Raw genomic sequence first — 25096 nt, forward strand, 5'->3', positions numbered from 1 at the left:
CTTTGCATTTGGCCTTTCAATCCCCCAAGCCCAAATCTTCGCATTTGGCCTCTCCGCCTATCAAGCCTAAGTCTTTGCATTTGGCCTTTCTATCCCCCAAGCCCAAATCTTCGCATTTGGCCTCTCCGCCTATCAAGCCCAAGTATTTGCATTTGACCTTTCTATCCCCCAAGCCCAAATCTTTACATTTGGCCTCTCCGCATATCAAGCCCAAGTCTTTGCATTTGACCTTTATATCCTCCAAGCCCAAGTCTTCGTACTTTGCCTCTCTACTCATCAAGCCCAACCTTTGTGTTGGCCACCCTTCCTCTTTCCCTGATATTGTCAAACATACATAATATCAGACCTTCCTGTGTGTCTTTGCAATTTGTGTTATGTTTGGCTAATCCTTTCTACACCCCTTTTTCCGGTAGTGTCGAACATACATAATATCAGACCTTCCTGTGTGTCTTTGCAATTTGTATTATGTTTGACCAATCCTTTCTACCCATTCCCCGGGCACTGTTAAAACACAAATACTATCAGACCTTCCTATGTGTCTTTGTAAATTTGAATGTGTTTAAACAATACCTCTATGTGGGTCTGAACTTTGTGATCAGTATTCACTACCTCCTTGAAATATCGGATGGTGTTTAGGCCTTCCTTCCTTCATTTTCTAAGAACCCAGTACATGATGGGTCAATCCATGTCCTTTCTTCGCTAACTATCGCATCAAAGTCCAGGTTCCACCTGGAAAACCATTTCTTCCAATACCCTTCACCCGTTTCTCCCCGACAGAAAATATTCTTAGTGCTTGCCAGAGAGTTTTAAAAAAAAACGAAAAAGAAAATCTTGTGCATAAAAAACAGAGAGCTTGTTGAAAAAAAAGAGATATCAATCTTATTGCATCAGCAGATGCATATGTCATGCATCTTTAACCTTTCATAAATACCCATTGATCAGATAACATTTCAACCCCCAACATCTGCCTTGCACAAAAGCTAGTTTGTCCACCCTACATCTCAGTGACGAATTTCTTTGTGACCTATCTTCACATTTCATTTGTTCTTGGTGAGCAAATTTTTTGATATTTTAGTATTTAATCCTCTCCTACCTTGAATGTCCGGAAGTTGTTGTTATCTGTGCATTCAGGTTTGAGAAGATTAAATAGGGCCAGCTGTCATACCCCAAAATTCACCATACCTTTCACAAAGTTCATCTAGGTCACTAAACTTAATCATATGCATATCCTTGTGTTCATTCATTTCACCTACATAATCATGGTCTAATACGAGAGGACGGGTATCTTGGATTCCAAGCTTTGTGCTTATACTTAGTGGAAACTAGGGTTTCCCTGCAGCTAGAGGTGGCTCAATCAATCAAACCCTAATTGGAGGTAGCTCTTGAGGCTTATGTATGTTCTTATCATTGGTGATCCAACTATGACTTCTCGATGAAGCAAAACCCTAAATTGGGATCCTCACTTAATCATGGTATCCCCCAAACCCTAATTTGCCCCATAAACCCCAATTATGGCTTCTACCCCTTGGGTGTCCTCCTAACCCCATTTCCTTGGTACACCATCGTCCCATTGTGTGTATGTTTCACTTGATTGGCCAAGATCCATTCAAGCCCCACTTGTTCATGTGGTTTCTTTGGTTTGATTGGCCTTCGTCTCATAGCCCTACAAGTTCATCCCCTTCCACTGTCACGTCACGTTTGCTTGGTTCGTGGGTCTTTACCTAAGCCCTTTTTAATGGTACATCTACGGTTTGTCTATATGCCATTTGGTTCATGCAATTTAATTGCCCATTGGTTCATGTTAAGGCCTAGGTTCATTTATGCTTTGTACCGTCCATCATTTCCATTGGTTTGGTGTTGGTCCACCCACAATTCATTCATATCGTTTGGTTCATGGGGTCTTTTGCATTGATTCTAAGTCCATTACAATTCATGGTCACATTTGATTCGAGTCACACATGTTCAAGTTTACCATGGCAAGTTCAAGTTCATTCTAGTACCATTTCAATACATTCAATTCATTTCAATACAAATTCAACTCAAAAGCAATCCATTTCATTGAAAAATATGTCAATTCCATTCATTACAAAGCAAAGTGTCCAAAATATGAAAACATTACAAAAATGAAAATGTTGACTTTGGTAAATTGTTGACTTTTTGGTCAACTTTGACCAAAGTCAACCCAAATTATCCAAACCCTAATTCCTAATCCTAATTCCATCCCTAATATTTCCATGATCCATGATTGACTCTTGAAATGGCGCATTGTCGCTTATGGTTTCCAAGTTTGGTGTCATTTCGAACAACTAAGTTGCATGAATCATAAGCCAATACCATTATGCACTAAACTAAGCATTTCGTCATGCTAACATGAATAAGCCAACCCAGGTTAGAGCTTAAACTGAGAATGGAAACTCGGCATTATGAATTCAAAATCAACACTTAAATCCACAAGATCATGGTAGCATTAAGCAATTACCAAGTCGGAACGCAATGCTGCATTAATGATATCTTGGTCTTGATGTGATCCTATGCAAGCTTGAACCAATATGAAACCATAACCAAATAACCGGCTTGTTATCATACCAGTTCAGTATTTAAGCCCAATCTGTCAAAACCGTGAAGCAATGTCGTTTGGCCATCACCAAATCTGCAGCAACGAAAGCCACACACCCTATGAGATATCAATAGCAGCTAGACAAGGGTTTGCAGCCAAACGCAAATCATGCATAACATAACGTCGCAAAATGCAAGACCAAGACAATAAATTTTGATGCGTACCCATATCTGTTGTAGGAAATGCAAACTCTGCAGCTTCATGCCGCATTCGCCATGAGCAATTCACAGCAAGGTCCGACTAAAGACGCCGACATGAAATGCAAACCTTCCAAACATAAACGGAAACCCATGAATAAAAGGGAAAATAATTAGTATGGAAAGCGAAAAAACCGTGTTCTTACAAACCTGCTAATCCACACAAAAACAATATGAATCTCATCTGCATAACGACAATCGCTCAGCACTTGTTCTCACAGGACTTGACACAGTGAGTTGTTGACCAGATGCAACACCTTCATAACAACAATTAACTGAGACATTGCCTCTAGGATCAGCAGAATTTCTCACTAACTGGTCAAACCGCCGTGGCGTGCAGAAGCCGGGTGTTCATTGTAAATACTCCCTTTTGATACCATGTTACAACAAGCATTTCTAAGAGTGTTCTTACTGAGTCTGAGGATCCAAATGTTGCTTTCGGTACTGATTACCACTCTAATACATGCTTAGATATGTTAAAGAAGGGGAAACTTCAGGTTGCTAGCAAAGCGAGGGGACCAATGTTGTCTAGTCAGTTCAGAGACATTGACACCATTGTAAGGCATAAAACTTTTAACCCCGAGACTAAGCACCCTTACACCATCAGCATGATTGAACGCCTCGTGGAGGATATTCACTTCGCAGTTGATCCAAATGGCACCTCCAAGAAATGACTCTGATACTTGGAAGTTTATCTTCTATTAACCTGAAGGTTATGAATAACCTGGCTAGCAATTTCATATCCCACCCTGAGGATAATATTGTCTGGTTTGTTGAAAGATGCAATGATTCAGAATTTTCAAAGACACTCTTCTTTTTGTTCTATTGCACTCTTCTTTTCTGCTGGTAAAACCAAAAAGTGATGGTTTTTCTGCACTGTCTAAAAGTGTGTTCCTACTGCAGTTCAGGTTGAAAGTCTTCAGTGATGTGCATTTCTATGTAGTCTGTCACAAGATAAATGACAAACGGAATTGTTGGTTGAATTTCCTTCCATTCTTGTTCTATTGGCTGGTGATGATCAGACTGTAAGGGTTGCTTCCATGAAATGTATGGATGAGTTGCGTGCCTTGCGGTGTCGCATTGAACGTTCTGGCAAGAAAGACGGATACAACGATACGAAGGTTCACGTACTACACCAAGCCTGTTACACAAAACCAAAGCAACAACCAACTTCCAAAACAAACCTGCCAAACTGAATTGAAACCAATTTCCAAAACTCGAATTCCATACATAAACCGTACACAAACGTCTTGAGCTCTAATTGCATACAAACCTTTCGTTCATCACTCTTATAGTCCTGCTGAATTTTTCTTGATTGATTTACTAGCATCCAACTGTTTCAAGCATGTTGATGTCAGGATTATGTAAAAGCATGGAAGCGTCTGACTAACTAGGTACAAACCAGTAGGAAGAATTCCAGGTCGAAATTAGTTCATTGCAAGCTTAATTCCATGAAGTTTCAGACAAAACCACTGAGCCAACAACCAGTACAAACAGGGTCAAACCGTCGAAGCGGATTTCTTCCACAACGACACCCTGAAGTTAATATTGACATGGAAGTTGATAAAGCTGAGGCAGATTCTACTCAACACCTGGCAGCCACCTCTAATGCAAATTATGGTCAAGAATAAACTTGTAACTGGTACAATCCTCCATGACCATAAGCGTAAACCGTAATCACGATGCAGACCTGCAACTCAACCTTCCAATTCCCTGCAGTAACATTTCATATCAGGATGCAACAAAATTGAACCAAGTTGTGGAGCACATACCAGATTCCAGAATGGACCTGTATCAAGTCAAGAATCGACAATCAAGTTCATCCTAACCTAATGTTTAACAAAACGCAACAGTTCACCAACAGAGCAGTACCCTAGCAAAGTTAACTACTCAATTTCTAACCAATACCAACAGGAGTTCAGAACCATTAACTTCCTAAACTAACAAAGCTATCACTCACCTGTTAAATGACACCAACCAGATGATGCCAACTGGAATTGTGCTGGGATCCACAAAAATGCCCAAAACATGATAATAACTAACTCAGTTTTTGCTAGCCGTCATAACAGAATTACAGATCCCAATACTAACCACTCAACCACCTATATAACCTTCGATCTCCATCATTGATCGTTCTCTGAAAATCAATTCCACATTTAACATAATTCATTGACCAATCTCAACCACTCTCCAACAGAATTCATCTTCACTCTCTCTCAACTCAAATCTCACATCATTCATCATCATCATGGAACTACAAGATTCATTCGCCTGAACATTCATCCTCATTCACTGATCATCCTATGCAACAATCTCCATCACTCTGGATTCAACCTCTCAATCTCTCGACGACTCACTCTCAGATTCAAGGCCACCATAATCACAAATCAGAAGGGAAGAAGAAGAAGAAAGTGGAGGAATTAAGAGATTCGAGAAGAAGCAAAGGAAGTACGAGACCTACCTGAGACTCCATCGTCATCACCGCCTTCGAATTACTCTGGTAAGCATCCCAAATTCCACCTTGATTCTTTCATTTCTAATTACATGTAGGTTGAGTATAGGATCAGCACCAATAACCCTAAGGTCTGAGAGTGAATCATGGCATGGTCGGGATTTAATTTGATTATGAACACCTAGGTTTCTTGAGAGTATTCAATCTGGTTAGAGACCTAGGCTTGAGATCTTGAGGAATTGAGTTGAGGTCCGGAACCAGGAGATAGAGGCGAGTACTTTGGAGGTTTCAGTCTGCATTTCTGGTGGAAACTGCCATCAAAAGCGATATCCGGTGCGGCGGTCCCCAGTGGCTTCATCTGGACTGTGCCGGAGTTGGCTCGTTCTTATTTTCGTTCAAATTTGGTTCCTTATGTTAATGCGCACATGCGTAATTGATCGGCTGAAGCCATTCACCCCGTGCGCAAGTTGGGAACCTTGTTTCTAATGGGCCTACGGGATTGGGCCCAAGCTTCACATGCACCATCATCCTTGAATCCCAGACATAACCCTTCATGCCATGTTGTGATATGAATGGGCCTCTGGCCCTTAGGCCCATGCGCCTGGATCAGTCTCACACCCCCATTTCGAGAGCCAAACCCCTGGTTTTGTTTTATGCATATATTATTTTCTTGATAATTTCTTGCTTATTTTCTTTACGCTTTTTCATTTTACCATTTTTATGCTAATTGTTTTACCATCAAAATTAATCCTCATTGTGTACATGATTAGATTTAGGATTAACATGTCTATTTAATTACTTTGTTAATTCACCATTTAAACAAATTAAAAAAATAGTAGATTTTCATATTAATTTCGGTTTGTGTTGATTCATGATTCTTTTGTTATTTTAATTCAATTAATTAGCTATGTTTAGAATTTCATTTGATTTGCCATGTTGAGTCCCGTGTACACGATTAATCTCATTTTGGTTTGGTTATATTTTGTTTGTGGTTAATGACTAAATTGAAATTTCCATTTCAATATAATTTGGTATATGTTTGTTCATCATCACCACCATGCCACATCATATTATCATCATACCACTTCATTCACTTGAATTAGCATTTAAATTCCATTTTATTAATGCATTCTAACCATAGTATTTTTTTTGTGGTGGCATGTGAATGAGAGATCCAAACCATCCTACAAGTTATTCCTTTTATTTTTATAATTTGTAAAGTGTAGTTTTCTTCTCATGTCTTTGTGTTGTATTGTGTGGGTTCCCCCCATTGTGGGTTGAATGTCCCCCCTCCCCTTATTCATGTAATAGCTTAGATTTATTGCTTTCTAGCTAGTTTACTATGCATATTAATAATCAAAGATAAAACACAAAACGATAAACAAAGCATTTTTCAAAAGAAACTTGATCCTACGTCAAGTTGTTTTTCCGAATAAAACTCACACCATTTCAACGTTAATGCTTGATCCAACGGCAAGCATTCTCCATTCACTCCACGATCCATCATTTACATCTCTTATCCATTCTCTTCTCAATCCTAATTCCATCTCTCACCTCCATTCTTCACTCACTATTTTCATAATAAATTCAAACGCTTGATTCAACGTCAAGTTCCTTTTTCAAAACCTTTTCATAACAAATTGGAATGCAAATGGGGTGTACGTGTTTGTACACAACATTCAAGTAATTGGGTTGTCGGCCGTACCTAGCCTGAGGACCTGACACTTGGCTTCCCCCCTTAAAACATCTAATCATTCAAACAAGTTAAATCTAGGTTCTATGAGGATAAAAAAGAATAGTTAGGACTTTATTGTCCTCTCGATTCCCAAGTACTTTAATCGTTGACTGTACTTAGTCAAGGGTTAGATACTTGTCGCCCTCTAAGTCCCACGATTAAACTTGCCAAACTCCTTTCACAATCAAATCTCTTTTTTGGATGAAAAAGAATGGTTAGGACCACGTTGTCCTCTCAACTCCCGAGTTATTGGACCATTGACTGTATCTAGCCAAGGGTTTAATGCTTGTCTCCATTCATAAAATCAACCCTAACAAATCAAATCATCTTTTACCTTAGCGCACACTGCAAAACCTTTCAATAAGGACGTGTTACTTTCGTTCTACCGTGAACAAAGCTTAAGCCTCCATGTGTGAGCAAGTAATGTTTAAATGGTAGAGTGCGAACCAAGCGTATCCACTTTACCGCAAATAAGCAAATACTTTCCGCTCCCATGATAGAGTATACTAGCAAGTGAACAGTAGAGCGCGAAAGTTAATACTGTTTAGTAAAAACCACCAAACAAATACACCATTTTTGAGCCGAACTACGAAGCTCTGACTTCCCTATTGCACGTATGGGGATACGTAGGCACGAGGGCCCAAATCCTTGGCGAGCACACTAACTTAAAACTTATTTTCTCTCCCATTTTCTCTCATCTCATTCTCGATAGCAAGCAATTTACAGATAAGTAAACATCCATACGCATTTGATACGAGCAAGTGGTTCCCATGGAGTACCATGGATGTGAGGGGTGCTAATACCTTCCCCTTGCATAACCAACTTCCAAATCCGCTTTTCATTGCGAGACTGTTTCTCTCATCTAGGGTTTTATCGCTATTTTCCCTTTCCTTTGGAATAAATAAAATCCGGTGGCGACTCTATATTTTTCGCGGCGCTTCAAATGCCGATGAAGTCAAGAAATACTTCCCCTAGAAAATAAAAGAACAATTCGCTAAGTCGGAAACCCGTAAGGGCGGCTTAGGCAAAAATGAGTGTCTCGGTGGCTTGAAAACACAAAAGGGCTGTCCAGGAAAAAGTTAGAGACATAAACAAAAAATAATCATCCCGATAGATTGATCCCGAAAAGGAAATCTAGGACAAAATTAGGGATTATGGCAAGTAACTACATCAGGCCAGACTTGACCCTTTAGAGCAACAATGCCTATCACAAATTCCTTTTCTGTCATCCTCAACCAAAGTCCAGAGCATAGTGGAATTCAAAGTTGTTAGGGAGAATAGTGGTCATTGTATTTCAATGTATCCCTTTCCATGTATTTACCATTTTACAACTTTGTAATGATCCATGGAGTCACTCCATTTGCGGACTACCATTCTATCAATAAAATTTGATACTTTTTCCCATTTATTTGTTATTCTTATTTTGTTTCAGTGACTTCCCCATGTCAGATTTTCTTTTATGAGAGTCGCCCCAACATCAGATTACCAGAGTGGTGTAATCCTGACGAACCTCTGCCAGCATTTCCATCTTGATTGAGCACTATGCCAAACAAGACCTTAGACAGCGCTTTTTTTGGCCTTAGACAGCGCTTTAAAGCGCTGTCTAAACCTCCGCTGCTAAAGGTTTAGACAGCGCTTTTTTAAATCTTAAAAGCGCTGTCTAAGCCCCCCCCCCCCTTAGACAGCGCTTTGGCCAAAAGCGCTTTCTAAGACCCTCCTATTTTAATTTTTTTAGGTATACTTTAGACAGCGCTTTTGGCCAAAGCGCTGTCTAAGGGGGGGGGGGGGCTTAGACAGCGCTTTTCAAAAAGCGCTGTCTAAGCCCCCCCAATTTTAATTTTTTTAGGTATACCTTAGACAGCGCTTAAGGCAAAAGCGTTGTCTAAGGGGGGGGGGGGGGGGGCTTAGACAGCGCTTTTCAAAAATAGGCATGTATCTTTTTGTACTATGTTATGAATCTTGCGTCTTTGTGTTTGTTTCATCAGCATAAGCATACACATGGGCATACCATCATGATGTTTGTTTATGCATTTTGCATTTTACAATAATTCCTCACCATTCCCAAGAACTTTTCTCCCCGTGAAGTGTGTCCGTCCTCTCTCCAATAGAGTGTCGACCTTAAGCAGAAAGAGTTTATCCTTTCTAATTCCCACTGAGTCTGATCCTCGTGGAAGATTTTGCTTCAGTTTTCCCCTCCAAATCATCATATGGATAAGATCAATTTCCCATTGAGTCCATGCCCTCATTGGACCGAGTCCCCTTTGACCGCTTCTCTCAAGTTCATTCATGGTCTGAACTTAGGTCTCTCTATAATTGGTTACCATTGTTAAGCTATCACTTTCCTGATGGTTGGTAATTATTCCCTCTGGCTTATTACCTTTGTTAAGATATCATTAGACTGATAGTAGGTAGTATTCCTTTTACCTCTGATTGGTTACCTTTGTTAAGCTATCACTTGGTTAGTACTTGGTAATCACTCCCTTTGGTTACCTTTGTTAAGCTATCATTTGGCTGGTAGTTGGTAATCATTATGTTTTGGCTTATTACCTTTGTTAAGCTATCACTAGGCTGATAGTATGTAATAATTCCTTTTTACTCTCTGATTGGTTACCTTTGTTAAGCTATCACTTGGCTGGTAGTTGGTAATCATTCTGTTTTGGCTTATTACCTTTGTTAATCTATCACTCGGCTGACAGTAGGTAATATTCTTCTCCTATTTGAGTTAGGGATTTTTCCTTGTTGATGGTTGCTTTTCCCCAGTGAAGTCTTACTTTGTTAAGTCTCCCCCGTTGGGTCTTTAGTTCTACTCTAACCATGCATCGATTATTTTCGAGCTTTTCCTTTTCCCCTACGGAATTTTGTCTGTCTCCATCTGGGTACTCCTTTGGAATCTATTTTTCCCATGCGGAATCCCAGTCTCCTCCTTTTTCTAATAGTTTTGATTTTGTGGTGCTATTTAATCAAGATACAATAAAGGACACCTTATCTTGAGTTCATATGATCACCCATGTGCTTTAGAATGCAAGGAAAGTCCAAGTTCACAAGCTTATTCCAAGTGGTTTGACCTAAAAGTCTACATTTTGAGGTCAAAGTTCCAAAGATCATAACCCCTTCAATTCTCAACATTTTTGAATGCCCCTTTTTGCATATGACTCTTCTCAACATCCCCTACAACTTCTCTTTACATGAAAAGAGCCAATTATGCTTTGATGATAATCAAAAGTTTGGAGACATTATAGGTCATTTATGGACTTAGTGAAATTTGACCTATTTTTGAGTGACTTTTTGCCAACTTTCAAGGATCATAACTCTTCCATTTTTAACATATGAATCTGATTCATTTTTCACAATCCCATTGGTGATACACTCTACAAGTTTGCTTCAAGTACCAAGGTCAAATTATTCTTGGAAGGCCATGGAATTCATTGGGACATTATAGGTCATTTTCAGCCATGAAGCACTCTAATTTTTCGAAGTTATGAAACCAGTATTTTATGCCAACTTCAACACAACAAAACTTTATGCTCAAACATCCAGATGAAACCTTTCTTGGCTCATTTTAATCTTGGCCATGATGTTAACATATTGCAAAAATAATGGGATCAAAAAGCCTCTTGAGTAGGATGCTCAATTGAGTTGAACATGGTAACTTGAAACTGAAGAAATCATTATTTCCCAAAATTTGATCCTGACTAAACTCAATTCTAAGCCAAATTAGCAAGTGATTTGGTCCTAAAAATGTTTAATCAAACCTCCAGAAGTTAATTGACACTTAAAACACATTATTTGGCTGAGTTTTGAGGAGTTTCAAGTCACACTTTTCACACACATGGATCAAATTTGTTTTGCACGAATTTAGCATCAGCCCACACGTATTTGGATCCAATTACATTGCCTATAAATAGAGGAACCTGTTGCCTTCATTTGCAAGCTTTGGAGAGCCAAGAAACCCCTTCTACAACTTGAAGTTTTTCCAAAAAATCCAGCTACCGTGTTTTGAGTTTCATCCTGTTTCAATTCATTTTCTTGATTCTATTAGCTCCATCGAAATCCTCTAAAAAATTTGCAACAATTCCCGAGCTCTGAGAACTTCTGAATTTCTCCAACCAGATCGAGCTTCATCAACTTCTGATCACCATTTGGACAAGGTAGTTCTGAGAATCATTTGAACTCAAACAAGTTACCACAATATAGTCCTTCACTCTCTGATGCTTTACCCTAACTTTTCTGGTGTTGATTGATCGTGGTCATCATTTAATTTTATTTTTCGTATTTTGCTTATTTCTGAAACTTTTTTGAAATTCCCTTTGCTCAGTTCACATATATGAATTTGAAGCATAAGGTTGAATTCAGGATGAGAAGAGGATCACAATGGTGGTGGCCTCGTGTATTGAAGTTACCAAACGATGAAACTCAGATGAGATCTCACCGAAGAAGATGACCGAAGTATTTCTCAGGTTGTATGAGTTTGGACCATACACGTTCGCATTTTGAAATGTTTTGATTGGTTGAATTCAAACTGGATCACATGTTTGGCTTGCAGTGTGTTCCATCGTGTTTCTCATCATTTGGAGTGTTGGATATGTCACGTCAATTAATGAGGCATGATCTAACGCTCCTGATTTTTTCTAATTTTCAGTCTTTTTCTTTTATTATTTTAAATTTCTTTTTCTTTAAAAATTTGTAGTAATTTTATTTTTTATCCAAAAAATCCCAAAATAATTTCTAAAAGTCTCTCTTATTTTTCCTCATTTGATTTTTATTTTTTCACATTTTATTTCATTGATTTTCTATTTTTCATGATTTTTCTCTTTTCTCCTTTGTTTTAATTGGTTTCAAAATACTTTCTTGCATATTTTAATTTTGACAATTTTATTACATGTTTCGCATTTTATGTCCAACCTTCCATAATTTTCTTGGTCATTTATTTGATGTTTTGAAGGACCTTGTGGATTCTTCATTTTGTTTCCATTTTAAAAATACCTTTTATGCATTTTTACTTCAGTTAGTTGCATTTATTTGATATTTTGAATGATGTTTTGAAGGATCATGATGATTTTGACTTCAAGTCTCATTAAACTCAATGGATCTTGGATGTTGATGGGGTGAAAACCCTAATCCACCAAAATTGATGATTGATTTTGATGATGACTTGATCAAATTTGTGATCCAATTTGGGTGTGACCTCTATTGCCCCCTTTTCTTCTTCATCGCTTTCTTTTTCCTTTGATCAATTAGATGAATTTGTGTCCATCTTGTTCATGATGTGTGGATTGGTGCTTGATGAACTTTTATCATTTCAAATGTACCTTCTAAGTGATCATGAATCATTTAAGGTACTTTGGATTGATGCATAAGTTTGTCCTAAGTGTCATGAAATGTGAATTGAAGTAATGAACCATCCTCCTAGACTTTGTGCTTGATCATCCCCTTTCATTTTCTTTTCTTGTGTGGCATAGCTTTAGGAGGATGATTTACATATCATTTCTCTAGCATGTATTAACACAAACATTATTATCAATTTGCCTCAGATAGTTGTGACTTCTACATAAGTCCAATTATGATTGCTTAACCTAACGCTAAATTTGTCCCTAAGGTAATGACATTTTTATAAGTGAGATTGTAAGTCTTCTATTCCTCATGGTATTATGTGAAAATTTTGCTTATTTTCCATTTGTGAGAGCTAGTGGCATACTTATTGATTTTATCCAAGTTGGAGCCCTTCTCATAAATGATGTATAGGTTCATATTTTCATGCTTGTGAGTGGATAGTTGGGTGTTCTCCAAAAAGTGACCAAAACATCTTCTCTTCTTTCACTAACATTTACTAACATCTCATTATATTAACTTTATTTTAGTGTTATTTACTTCATGCTTTTATTACATGTTATTTACTTTATGCTTTTATTTTTGCATTTGATATCATAATTTCTCTCTATCCATTTGGATCTTTTATTATCTTTATGTTCTTTTTCCTTTGTCCCCTTGGACTTTCATCTTCTTTTGAAAAATACATTAATAAAAGGAAAAAAAACCCAAAAAGGAACTTGGTTATCTTGATTCATGGACTGGTGGTTACTATCCTTGGCATCTTCATGGAGTTATGGACTTAGAATTAGGATCTTGACCTTTGCCTTGGGACTTGTGACATGAGACTATGAAATCCATCTGATACCCTTGACTTTGGACTTCTCTGTGAAAACTTGGATTGATTACTTTGGTTTCATCTAACACGTGGATTATTATTTGCTTATTTTTCTTGAGACTTAATCTAAAGGAGGGAATTCTTGCTTGACTTATGTTATAAAGTTTGTCATCTCTTGGTTAGATCTTTCTTTTTTAACTTTTACTTTACTACTTTACGATAGTCTCTTCTTCTCCTCCTCCCTTCTTTAATCTTCAAAATCTTCTCTCTTTTTCAAAACTTTCTTGTTTTAACTTGAACCACTTTATCAATAAACCTTGACTTTTGTCAACTGATTTTCAAAATCTTTTTCTCAATAAATGTTAATCTATCTTAAGCATACTTAGACCAATTTCAAAAAGACTAAAAAATGTCTAACACATTCAAACCATTTTTGTACCCCTTTATGAACCTTTTCCTTTTTAACTTTTTCTCAAGGCATTAGACATAAGTCATTTCCATAGTTGAGTTATAATTCTCCTATCTCCATATTATTGATGATAATTCTTTTCCATCCGTGGGAGCTAGTGGCATACTTGTTGATTTTATCTAAGTTGGAGCCCTTCTCATGATGATGCAAAGTTCTCATACTTGTGGGTGACTAGTTGAGTATTCTCCTTAAAATGACAAAATGTCTTTTCTCTAAAAATAAATCAAAACAAACTCCTTTTTGTTATTTTTACCATGAACTACGAGGTTTTGATCTTCCATTGCACTTTGTTGGTACATAGGCATGAGACTTCAAAAGTCTTGGCAAACACCAAATCATAATGAAAATGCTTCTTTTCCCATCCCTCCAATCTTTTAACAAACAACACCTTTTTCAAACCAAAATGTATATATTTTCAAAAAGGTTCCCATGGAGTACCATGGATGTTTAGGTTGTTAATACATTCCCTTTGTATAACTAACCCCCAGACACTTGTTCTTTTTTTTATTTATTAGTTTTGTTTTAAAACTTCTTTAGGTTTTGTTCGTACTTTTTCCCTTTTCCATTCGAAACAATAAAAGCATGGTGGCAACTCTTGCTTTGCGAGTTAAGTTAATCAATAACTTAATATCAAAATTTTTACCGCTACAAGCTCCAAACTAACTTAGAGTGGATTTATGTAAGAATCACTTCATCAGCCGAGCAACTGAGTCTATGCGTCCAAGCGATTTTTTGAAGTTAAATTAGATTTTAAACTCCGAAAATCACAACACAATCGACTAGGCAAATAATCCAACAATCAATTAGTAGTTAGCAAATAATTAATTAAAACTATAACCAACTATTCAACTAAAAAATAATCAATTTATTTACTACTAAATTAAATTAATCAAATAAAAAAGAAGATAATAAAAAAGAAATAAAATAAAACAAATGGTCAATATATGAACATGAGGGTTTTAAATTGGAAAAATGGGTCCAAGGCTCAAAAATTAAAACCTAATTTAAATTGATTCAAAATATAATTAATAATATATATAAAAAAAGAAAAATAAGGGATGAGGATGTACATGGGGTGACTACTCCTTTCTCTGATCCACACTCTTGTTTTTTTTCGAACATTTTACTAAACGCCACTAATACATCAACACATGACAATGCTTAATAAACATAATAGTAAAAGATAAACTAAACTAAAAATGAGAACAAAGTTGAGTGTATGGACCGTATACTGCCATGGTAATACCTAATACCCATCCTATTTTTAAAGGAATGAAACATAGCCATTTAACTAAAAAATATTTTGTTATTAAAATAAAAAAGAGACATTTCTCTCAGTAAGATAAAACAAACTTCCTTTCTCTCCAAATAAATTTTCTTTTCCATTTTCATACCATGAAAACTGACACAGAAAAACAGTACCAACACCATTGTTAAACATTCTTTCAAGACATAAACAAAATCCTCACTCATTCTTAATCCAGAAAAGTAGAAATAATAATCATAGAAATTGATACATAAGTAGAGAAACAAGAGGTATACCGTATGGTGGAAGTAGTGGTTGCGGAGGATTCAGAGTGTTCCCGACGACGGTAGTGAAATGGGCTCGTGCGTGGATGAAGTGAGTTTCGCATCTCTGAGCTTTTTCTTAAATCTTCTTCTTCGGATTTTTGTGTGATAGTTTTAAGAGTAGTGGAAAGAAAGTTAGAGGGTTGAGTTGTTATGGTGTCGAGGAAGAACAAGATTTGTGTGAATTTTAAAATATAAAGTTGATATTGTGTGGTTATTGTACTATTTTCGTGGAGACATGCTTGATTAGTGATATGTTGGTGAACAAGTTGGTTTGTTATGGTTAAGTGGTTTATGAATATTGTGTTTGTGGCATATGTTTGAGGTAATGTAGTGGTGTTTGATAGTTAATGTGAGTTTTTGTATGAAGTGTGGTGTAGAGGTTGAAGAAGAGGAAATGTGGCTACGAAAAATAGGGGAAAAAGTTTCAGTTCCCCCTATTTTTCACTCCCTTACTATATTTTAAAATTAGAACCCACACCGATCCGCCGCATGTGTTTTTGGAACCCTCCTTTATGCATTGACCAAGTGTTGGTATGTGGATTAGGGTTTTTATTTTTTCCAAATTTCCCACAATACCCCTTTTGGATAAATTAAAGATAAAAATAATTGAAAATAAATATTCAACATAAAAACAAACACTTAAATATAATCAAAATAAAACCACGGTCAACTCTATTTATTTATTTTGAATATTTTGACATAGAGATAAAAATGAACGGACTAAAAATGAATAAAAATCGAGCTTGAAAATGTTCGAAAAATTAAACTGAATGCACCAAAATAATCAACATGAAATAAACTTCTCGAAAACATACAAGTTTTGATCAGATTTTGAAATAAAAAATGATTGGTTAAAAGGCTCAACCTGTTCAAAATGCGACTGAAAAAGTGGTCGAAAAATAAATCGAGCACACTAGGTTAAACTATGTGAAACGTAGATTAATAAAACTGATGTCTGCAAGTTTGATTTTGAAAAAATTTTCCCGTTGATTTGACGTGCATTTGAAAAATGATTCAATCGGTTTTCCTGTATATCCAAAAATTTATTTCGACTCACATTCTAGGCATTATGCGGTATGGAATGCATGATATGATAGACAAAGATGTAACAACTATGATGAATGCATCGAATTGGTAATTCAGGGTCAAAATCAAGGTGTGACACAAGGAACTCCAAATGACGAGTGATTTCAGAATCAATAGGATCGTGACCACTCACTCATTGGTATATGTTTTAACAAAGCTATCGACACACTCCCTCCTCTGACGAGCAACTTCAATATCTGCCTCAGCCAAGATAGGAGGAGACATTGGCTTCTCGGAAATATTTTCACCCTTATTAAGTTTCCCTAGAAATAGAGTCTCCGAAGAATCCTTAGAATGAGACATGTCTGAAAGAGACTCTTTAGACGTTCCATCCATTTCCGAATCATAAATCAAAGGGATAATTTTCGGTTTAAAATCTCCACTAAAAGAGGAAAAGTAATGCAATTCAGACTCCATTACTCTCGATGATAATAGGTTTATTTTCCATCGTAACAAAAATACAATAAATACTGAATGAAAAGATGAAGTGAAGAGAAGGTACCTTGAAGTATATTGTCAAAGGCCGTAAAGAAAAACAGAAAGCCAAAAGTTGAAGCTTTGAAGCTTTGAATGGATGGTAACAATTAATCTAGTAAAGTGCTCTCGGAATAGAGGAATATAATCAAAACAACAAGGGAAACTCAATCTACAAGATTGCCAAAAAGTTTCTCCACATTCCCTTTATCCTTATATAGGCAAATAAAATTGAGCGGGTCTGATTGAAAGTAAGAAGCAAGTGTGGATCACCAATCAGATTTCGCCTTGGGAACACAATCAACCTCAAGTGCACTTGAGTGTACAATAAGTTACGTCATGCCAATCCATGCCTTTTCAGGTCACAAGTAAAAAAAAGGCAAAACATTTCAATAATGGAACTGCATTAAATGCTCACGTTCCCCATTATACTTTGGCAAAACCAAACCAGCACACACAAGTCGAGGCCTGGATAACCACTGGAAAAGGTAGACCACGACTGGTAAAAGACTCCCCTAACATCCAGAGTGTCCGAAGAGTCTTGGGGAAAACTATTCTATACCGGACAAAGGCCTAAGGCACACAACTCCGTGTTGGCCAAAGACCCAATAACTCGAGGGCCGCTTATCCAACTTGATCCATCAAGCCCAAGGTATAAATACCTTCACAATGGGTCTTTAGATCTCTAATCTCCACTTCCATTATGATTATCTTAAACCCTAAACTGACTTAGAAGTTGGAGTGCTAACCATGCAGGTACCCCTCTTCTAAACCATCGTAGTAGAGATTATCAATGTCGATTCAAGATAAACACCGATCAATAATGTTCATTCAAGATTAACACTTCCAATTCAAGAAGCACCATGATCGTAACCTTCGATCCGTGATACTATAAAAAGGAATCACTCGTGAAGGTTTTTTGCATCGGAGCTTCCATGATTTCCTCCATTTATGGTTTTGCAAAGGAACAATACAATTGTCGAATCATTCATTCTGATTATGGAAGAGAGTTTAAAACCTTTGTAAAATACTTAGATGAGTTAGGTATTTCATATTATCTCACTTGTCTACATACTTATCATAAAAATGGTACAATTGCAGGCAATCATAAGCATATTGTTGATATGGTTCTAACTTTTTTGTCTCGTGCTTCCAAGTCCTTGAAATTTTGGGATGTATATTTTTCTACTTATGTGCATATCATTAATAGGTTACAATCTTCTACACTAATGAAGTTACATTATCCTTTTGTTGGTCCATTTGTAATTGGCTTCTTTATGCAAAAAAGACTTGAAGTTTGCTCAAGCTGGCTCTGGTGTAGAAGGGACACATGTTGAATATAATGTTCCAACATGTGTGCTACAACATATGGTCTATGGCAACAGACAATTGGTTTTGTAGTTTGTTTTTCTATCCAAGATACTCTCTACATCAAAAGATCTACAAGTCATGGAGAATAATGTATATGGATGTACTGGTGTAGCATATAGATTACAATGTTCCAGCATGTGTTGTGCAACATCTGGCCTTGTTCAATATGCCTGGATGAATATTGCTTGGTGAGATTTTTCTTATTGGTTTTAAATTATATTTGTTGCAGATCTATTAGCAATGTTTGTTTCATTTATTTGATAATTAGAGATGTTCAAATCAGATTTAAATGGAGATTTAAATTTGAATATGGAATATAAAAAATCATATCTTATTTTTTGAGATATTTATGGAGAACATCACATCATAACTAGCTATTTTCTAGACTAAATCAAATCACACGTCCAAGGAGAAAAAGCCCAGAAGAAATTGCTATATAAGGAGGCTCAACTCTCATGTTTGAGTCATGGATTTTGTGCGCAAGAACTAGGTTCTTTGTGCTAGGGTTTAAATCTTTGTTACTTGTATTCCATGCTAATGCCCTCAGAAGGATTAATGTTGAATCTACTATTGTTCACCACTGTGTTTCAGTAACTTGGCATAGTTAGTTTGTCTTAGTTGATTTGTAAATTCAACAATAAATAAATTTGTTATTGAGGTTGATCCCTATGGTTTAGTAGTTGAAAAAAATGAGTAGGTCCTCATATTTAGGGGGAGTCCTAAATAGAGAATCACTGGGATTAGGGAGAGACATATAAATTTACAGGGTTTGAAGGTTCTTATAAGATTAGTTGTTTTAATTTGATGTAGTGAATTTTCTTTCTTTGGTAGAATACCCTCATATGTAGGTGTGGTTTCACCGAATTGGGTTACGAGTCTTGTATTATTTTATAGATTTTTTCATTGTTTATTATTATTGTTCCATTGTTGTTAATATGTTTTTAAACTAGTTTTAAAAAGTTGGATAAGTTGTCTCAACATTTGTTCCAACATCTTCCCCCTGAGGAGCAAAATTTCAATTGGCACAGAGTGGGTACCTTGTTTTGTTTGGGTGAGCACCAGAGAGATAGTTTCTGTTCAAATGGATAACATTAAGGATGAAGGGTCTATCAATAGACCACCTGTGTTGGATGACACCAATTATGACTATCGGGAAGCTAAAGTGATTGCCTTTCTCAAATCCATAGACAACAAAACTTGGAAGGCTGTGAATAAAGGGTCGAAACATCCCGTGGTTACTTTTCAAGATGGTTCTACAAGTTTGAAACCTAATGATAAATGTAATGATGCAGAAGACAATGAAGCTCTTGAAAAATCCAAAGCTTTGAATGTTATTTTTAATGGCGTTAACAAGAACATGTTTAGATTGGTCAACACATGTACTGAAGTCAAAGATGCTTAGGAGATTCTCAAAACTTCCCATGAAGGCACATCCAATGTTAGAATGTCAAGGATGAAACTCATCACTATAGAGTTTGAGAATATGAGAATGGATGAAGATGAATCCACATCTGATTTAACCATCAGACTTACAGACATTGCTAACAATTCTTTTTCCTTGGGAGAGAAGATATCAGAAGCGAATCTGGTTAGAAAAATAATCAGATCTTTGCCTAAAAATTTTGAAATGAAGGTAACAACTATTGAAGAAGCCCATAACTTTAGCACATTAAAGGTTTATGAACTCATTGGCTCTCTTCAAACCTCTGAAGTATCTATAAATGGAAGATCAGAAAAGAAAAACAAAGGTGTAACTTTTCTATCCAAGTCTCAAGAGAGTGAAGCTCATGATAAAAGGAATACCGAAAAAGGCCTATCAGATGATTGTAGCGGTAAATTCATGACCATCAAGCTATGGATGAGCTTAAATAAAACCAGAGTCACCACCGCGCTTTTATTGTTTCCAAAGAAAAAAGTGAAAAATACGAACAAAACCCAAAGATAAGAAGTTTTAAAATCAAAACTAATAAAATGCCAGAGATTACAAGTAAGGGGGTTGGTTACACAGAGGGAAGGTGTTAGCACCCAAAGTGTCATAGGTACTCCTAGGGAGCCCTTTTTTATGTGTGCATATGTGTTTTTGGTATAAATGATGTTTGGGAAAAATAGAGTGTGGGGGTTAGAAAAGAATTCATTGATTATATTTTTTTGTTTGACAAGACCTTCAGACTTGTGCCTACGTACCAACATAAAAATGAGGGAGCAAAACCTCGTAGTTCGTGGTAAAAATTTCAAAGTTGGTGAATTTCTTTTAACAAAAGTTTTAAATGAAAAGGCACAAAGGGCCAAAAGTTTGAATGAAGTTGTTAGTTCTTTTTGTCTTTTGAAAACTTTAGGTCAATATGGTTAAGTTTATTTACAAATTTGATTTAAGAAAGAGTTTGAAAATTCATTGGCATAAGGCCAAAGTTTCTAATCATTAAAATAAAGTCTAAGTTTGAAATCAAAAGCAAAGAAAGTTTTTGAAAAGGGGGGGGGGATTTCTAAATTTAAGAAGTGGGAGGAGATGAAGAGACTATCCTAAGCACAACTTTAAAAGTTAAGGGTTGAAAAGATCTGACCAATGGGATGCAATCCGACAGACAAAAATGTCATATAGAAACCCATTTTCCCTTGGAATTTAATCAAGAAATAATCAATAAGCAATTATAAACATCCATACATCATGAAGATCAAGGAATCAAATAAATATAGCCACATCCAAGCAAGAAATTCCAATAGCTGGCAGTCTTTTTGGTCTTCTAATGTATAGATGAAATATTCCTTGATCAACTCAAAACAAAGCATCAGACACAGGATCAAAATAACGATTAAGCACGAGGCAAAGTAGCAGATGAATTCAAACAAATCCCAATGCTTGCATCAGATGAGGGCTCAATTTAAGATAGCTTAGTCTCAGAATGTTGGCATTGGCCAAGTTCTCTTTGCACACAGAATGTTGCCTAATCCTAAGTCCAAAAGTTCAGATCAAGTTCAATAGTCCACCAGATGTTTTTTAATGTTTTTGTTATTATTAAGTATTTTAAGGTCCTAAGACCACAAGCAAGATCAAAACACACAAGAAAAATATATATACAATCACAAGATATGGCTCAAATAAGCAAAGTGAAAATGACATAAACATAAACAAGTTAAATGAAATGTAAATGGCAATGAATGATAAATGACTGAAATCTAAATTGCATAAAATAAATGACTTGAAATTAAAAGCATAATGAATAAATGTTAGTCAAAAGTTATTGGTGATTTTTTAATTGATTAAGTCATTCTTTGGAGAACACTCAACCATTCATTCACAAGTATGAATCCTTAAACCAAGACATCTTCCACGAGAAGGGCTCCAACTTGGATAATTCAACAAGTATGCCACTAGCTCCCATGAAAGAAAAAAAGGTCAAGTCTCCACACAATTCCATGAAGAATGGGTGACTTACAATCTCACTTACTAGAATGCTATGCCTTGAGGGTCAAATTTAGCTCTATGTTAAGCAATCGTAATTGGACTTATGTAGAAGTCACAACTATATGAGGTTGGGCAATAAAAATTTAGGTGTTAATGCATGTTAAAGATTTGGTATGAATAACCAAACTCCTAAAACATACCAAACACTAAAAGAAAAGATCAAAAGGGAAAGACCTATCTCAGTCACACTTGTATTGATTCATTTGACACAAGGTCATTGATGAACCAATTAGCCTTTAGACATTAGAGATTTCATTGGTCAAATAAGGGAATGAGAAAGAATAGGGATGGACATAAAGAGGGAGGGGAATATAGAAACACAAATTGATCATGGGAGGAATTTCATCAAATAAAAACCATCTATTCATTTTGGGAGATGAAATGTACATTTCACCAATCCCCTAAATCCAATGGTTTTGTTCCAACAAAAGTCAAATCAACCTTGACCAAGTCCCAAACAGAAAGTCAAACATCATAAGACCATAAAAATGGCTCAACAATATTTTTAAACATTTAATCAATTAAAAATCAATTTAAAAATGAATTAAAATACATTTTAATTTGGTCAAAACCTAAAATCCCTTCAAAACACCAAATAAATGGCCAAGCGATTTATCCTAGGTCAAAAAAGGTCAAAGGACCTTAGACAAAAAAATTCATGATTTTTAATAAGTCATAAGTATTTTTAAACAATTAAAAATATGCACAAAAACATTTAATTCATGAAAAATATTAAAACTGATCCAAAAAATAATTGTATTTCATAATATGGAAGAGGAAAATATTTAAAGATTTCTGGTGAAAGTCCCATATTTTTTGATTAAAAATGAAATTTCTATGAATTAAACAAAATAAATGGATTAAATGAAAAATCAGAAAACAAAAAGAAGTTGGAAAAAACGAGGGCCATCAGATCTCTCTCGTTAATTGAGGTGGTAGATCTGATGGCCAAGCGTGTGCTATCCACGATGCGCTCTAGTCAATGCGCCACACATATGGTATGGAAAAGGAATGGCTCAGATTAAAACATTCAAACATGATCAGATGGTCAGGAGGCGTGCCAACACACCACTGGAGCTAGGGCTCCGGTCATCTTCTCCGGTGAACCTCACCGGCCTGGTCCACCTTCATCTCAATGAAAAATAAAAAACAAGGACACTATTCCAAAGAAAAAATGCCCAGGAGCTCGAATCTGGCCTCAATTTTTCCAATTCCAAGTATATCAAAAGATACAGGGATTTGAATTTTGAGGATCATGAACAGAGTTGCTTCGATTTGACCTCAAATCAACTCAATCTTGTTGCATACATTGGTAGGACTTCAGCCAACCAAAAATCAAAGAGAATGGTGAAGAATTGAGAGAGAATCGAAGAGATAAAGATTCTGAAAAATCACCTTCTAGGGAGCTTGAATCTTGCTTGACCTTGCTTCCAATTGGCCTTGACTTGAATTCAGAAGCTTGTAGGAGTTGAATTGGATCAAGGAAGGGCTTGGATTCTTGGAGTTTCAACTTTAAGAAGTGAAATTGAAACTCGATTTTCAATTGAAAATCTTCAAGTTTATCCTTTAATTATGAGGGGTATGGTTGCAGGATCAAAGCTTGGGCAAGGTGTCCCCAATTCTGAGCAGAAGGGGTTGTATTTATAGGCTATACAATTGATTTCCACACACTTTCATCAAAATGCCAAAAATAGTAAATCTCACTTGCATGGTTGCATGGGCGTGTGATAGGCCCATCAAATGATGTCAAAGGGTCCAAAATTGATCATGAGCAATGCTGAAAGTGTGTCATGGAGTCATGCAATTGGAAATGCAAAATGGTCATGAGATTTATCCAAATGGAACCTTGAAGAAAAGCCATGCGCAAGTCATTTAATCCTTTGCCAAATGAGGTCATATTAGACTTTTTGGAAAGGTGAGATCAAGGGGAACAACTTTCATGTTTAACACTTTTCAATTTGAAGCTTGTATCATGATGAATTTTGAGGTGTAAGTTTGGAAAATCAAACATATTTGAATTTTTTCTAAGTACCAAGTTAAATGTTCACTTCTTCACCATGAATAACTTTTGCTATGGGCTTAAAAATGGAAAAATATCCCTCATCAAGGTTGTTTATCTTTCAAACCTATTCAATTTGGTCACAAATTTGACCTAATTTGAATTTGGCATGAAGGAGTTATGCATTTTAGAAGTTGAGGAAAATCTCTTGTTCAATGGTAATGGCCCAAAATTACCTATAATGTTTCCTCTTTGCACATGCCCTTGTAAGTTAAATTTGAAGTTCTTCAAAGAATAAAAGTTGGATAGGAAATATTGAAATTGATTATGAAACTTGTATGGCCTTCATATCATAAAATTTGAGCAAGTTATGGTCCTTGGAAGTTGACCTCCTAACTAGGGTTCAGACAAAATGACCTATAATCTTTCACCATAAAAAATGACTTTAGAATCAAAAATAGCTCTTGACCTCAACATAAAAGTTGTTTGTAATGTCATAAGGAGTAACATTACTATTGCAATCATTTTCATATGACAAAAATTGTAGGAGATAGGGTCTAGGGAACCCTAGTTTTGACGAGTTGACTTTCTCTAGTCAACCACCATGAACCAACTTGCAAACTTGAAGTTATCTTGATCTATTGGACTCATGGAGGATCATACATATATAAGATGATGTAATATGAAGTATCCCTTGATATATTTGATCAAATGATGAAGAAACTTGCTGAGGAAGTCACACAAGATACCCAGATGAATTAGGGCTTCTCAAGGCAAACATGCTTCAAACTCTTGATGAATTCTTGATCAAAATGACAAATGAAGATCCTGGGGACCCATATATGATGTCTATAATCAATGTGAACCATATCTTGATTGATCTCCTTGCATTGAAGGTCTCGAACCCTAGTTGTGATCTTGATGAGGCATTGGTGGATGCACACACTACCTATAAAAGAAATAAAGCTATACATGGAAACATTTTTGGTATTTTGGTTAGTAAGTAAATAAAAATAGAGTATGATACAATCAAATGTGCTTGGTGATCTCTCCCAGTGCAAACCCAATGAATGAGGGATAAGGAGGATGCCAAGGTGTGATCCAAAAGTCAATGGAAATGGTGAGATAACATGAGGGATCTTAGGGTCAAAATTGGGGTCTTACAGCTGCCCCTATTTAAGGAAATTCTAAGTGAGGATGTGAAGGTTAAAATCTTCGTATCAACTCAGTAGAATGGACTTAAGTAACAACATCTAGAAACAAATTTTGGTCCCTAAGAGACCTCATGATGCATATGATATGAATTTTAAAATAATCTTGGTGGGGAATATATTGCCACAAAGGAAAAGAATCCGTAGAAACCGAAAGTCCACAGGAGCATAATGCATTCCATAAGGAAAACTCACTAGGGAGACAGAGACCCTGGGGGGAATAAAAAGTTATGCGTAGGCCAGGATACGACTTAAAAACTGCTGGAGACACGAGGAAATTTCCATGAAAATAAATTAATGGAAGG

The 25096-nt window shown here is 36.2% G+C and overlaps 1 long non-coding RNA gene across 1 annotated transcript; it reads right to left on the reverse strand.

The window, feature by feature from the left end:
* Positions 1-2033: 2033 nt before the first annotated feature.
* On the reverse strand, positions 2034-2804 carry LOC127097732 (uncharacterized). Its single transcript, XR_007793145.1, has 2 exons — positions 2480-2804; positions 2034-2365 (listed from the first exon to the last, which is right to left on the reverse strand). It is a non-coding gene; the product is annotated as an uncharacterized LOC127097732 (long non-coding RNA).
* Positions 2805-25096: the final 22292 nt, after the last annotated feature.

Source organism: Lathyrus oleraceus, chromosome 6, assembly GCF_024323335.1.
Source record: "Lathyrus oleraceus cultivar Zhongwan6 chromosome 6, CAAS_Psat_ZW6_1.0, whole genome shotgun sequence".
NCBI classification, from domain to species: domain Eukaryota; kingdom Viridiplantae; phylum Streptophyta; class Magnoliopsida; order Fabales; family Fabaceae; genus Lathyrus; species Lathyrus oleraceus.